The 2,500-nt window shown below is 33.4% G+C and overlaps 1 long non-coding RNA gene across 1 annotated transcript in view; it reads left to right on the top strand.

Moving 5' to 3' along the window:
- Positions 1 to 2,500, top strand: part of LOC137653125 (uncharacterized) — a 405,092-nt gene that overhangs the window by 81,624 nt on the left and 320,968 nt on the right. The gene's annotated exons all lie outside the window — the stretch shown is intronic.

Genomic DNA, 2,500 nt, shown 5'->3' with positions numbered 1-2,500 from the left:
AGATAATTCTAAAGAGATCATTCTAGTGGTGTGGGGGGCAAGGCCTAGCGGCATAAGGTTGCCAACGTAGAAAATTGAACAGGGAAACAAACCTTGCTTGTGAGGCAACCCTCTCTCAGCTACTTCCGCCCACCTACCCCTTGAAACATTAAAGAAAAGAGTAAATCTATCTCGAGAAATTTCATGTACTTACTAACCATGTGATAAATATAAACATTGCGTAATCTTGTATTCATACCTCGTGTGGTTCGTACACATTACCTAAGACTTCGTAACAAAATACGTGAAATAAAAAGTTAATTCTTAAAAATAACGTAAATTTACTTATACTAACTTGAGTGAAAAATACAATTGAATGAATAACGAAGGTCTTGTGTAATTTACATACCTTTACTTAAACCTACATGAGAGGAAGTCACTTTACAAGATGGCTATATACCTCTTAAATACAGAAATAGAATACATGAATAAAATATTTACTCTATACTAGACCAGCTTTGTAATATATATATATATATATATATATATATATATATATATATATATATATATATATATGTATATATATATAAATATAAATATATATTTGTATATATATATATAAATAAATATGTGTATATGTATATGTATATATATATATATATATATATATATATATATATACATTTGTGTATATGTATGTTTGCAACAACAACAACAAATGCATCTTTTTTTCTTCCACTGCAGGACAAAAGGCTTTAGAGACATGTCAATTTATGTTTGGGATTTGACCAGTTTTCATTACCACACTGGCCAGTGGGGATTTGTGATAGTGAGAGATTTTAGTATAATCACTCATGTCACATGGCGTGGGTAATTACATAAAAATAGATGATGAGAGGTGGTGAATTAGACGATTTTTACATCGTAAGAGGATTTTTTTTTCTAAGTTAATTTTCACAACAAAAATGAGCATAAATCTTCTTCAAAGCGTGTGAAATAGAACTTTAAATCTTGGAATTACATAACAGAAGAATTACAAGTTTCTCGCTGGTCTTTCAACCGATTTCATCAGTCAAATACAATGGAATTAATTTGTAATTAATAAAAAAACACACAGGGAGAGCGGACACTCTGGGAGACAGTTATATGATTAAGATTATTGCAACTCAAAGATATTATTGGACGTCTCGTAGCGTGTCGACGCCCGCCTTGGTGGAGGTAGGCTTACCATGGCAGGTGGGCCTACTAGGGGTTGCCCACCCAGTCCTCGGTCTCAAACGCAACTGGTCTTTAAGTGACATACTCTGGGTATTCTTATTTCCCCTACATTGCTGGGGATTCTGCAGGCTTGTCTTACCTAAGGGTAGCAGTGACAGGTGATATAACGGCACCAGACTGTATATATATATATATATATATATATATATATATATATATATATATATATATATATGTATATATATATATATATATATATATATATATATATATATATATATATATATATATCAGGTTAGTTTTCGTCATGGGCCGTTTTTCGTCTCCCCCATCAGGTTTTCAGTTTCATTTATTTTTTATTTAAACATCATTTTATTCCTTCTAATATATAAAACCAGGTTCATGGAATATCAAATTAACATTCAAATATTTGGTAATTTGAAATATGAATTGAATCCATATACCTAAGTAATGAAGCAATTATCTAATAAATACGTATTGAATGAAAATTAAAAAAAAAGCTCAGAACTAGTGATTTAAATTACAAATATGAATACATTTAGGTCTAATATACCTGATCTTTATCCAATTCACAGTTGCAATTTTGTATGAGAAAAGATTTTTCATACTTATGTCTTCGGCCCTTTCATTTATTTCTTGTTTATTCACGACGCCAGGGACTCCCAAATCAGTCAATCTAATATAGCCGGTGGATATAAATAAACATTCGACCATGGAAATGAAAATAACGTTAATATAACTTGAGAAATTTTCGTTGTTAATGTTTTTACATCAGCGGAAAGCAATACCGCGCAATGCAATCATCTTCCAAAATGATTCCAACCACTAAATACTATTACAAACTCAGCAAGATCAAAGGGTGTGGAGAAGAAATCCGATAGGGAGATGCTAAATTTAGCTCCAACACCCTAAAAGGGGACCTCAACTCGCCCCCCTACTCCCCCCGGTCCCATGTCCCGTTTCACCCGTTATCTTTTCACCCTGCGGCAGCACCCAGCTCCTTCCCTGACACCCTCCTTGTCCTGTGTGGAACCATGATATTCTCCCCCTATCATTAGGCGACCCCTTGACACTGCATTCTCTTCCTATGTTCCTTCTTCCTGTCTTCCTCTCTCTCTTCCCTTTTTCGTAAGGTTCTTCTTCCTCTTCTCTTAGTTCCTTCTCAGAAATATATCCCCCTCCTCAGAGTTGTTTTAGTCTTTTAATGGTTATCTTTTTTCTCCTTCCTCATATAATGGTTTTCGATTCCGTCTTTGATAATTTTCTTTCTCTGACATTT

This window comes from Palaemon carinicauda, chromosome 14 (assembly GCF_036898095.1).
Source record: "Palaemon carinicauda isolate YSFRI2023 chromosome 14, ASM3689809v2, whole genome shotgun sequence".
NCBI classification, from domain to species: domain Eukaryota; kingdom Metazoa; phylum Arthropoda; class Malacostraca; order Decapoda; family Palaemonidae; genus Palaemon; species Palaemon carinicauda.
The sequence above is the reverse complement of the archived record's forward strand: the minus strand, read 5'-3'. Positions and strand labels throughout refer to the sequence as shown.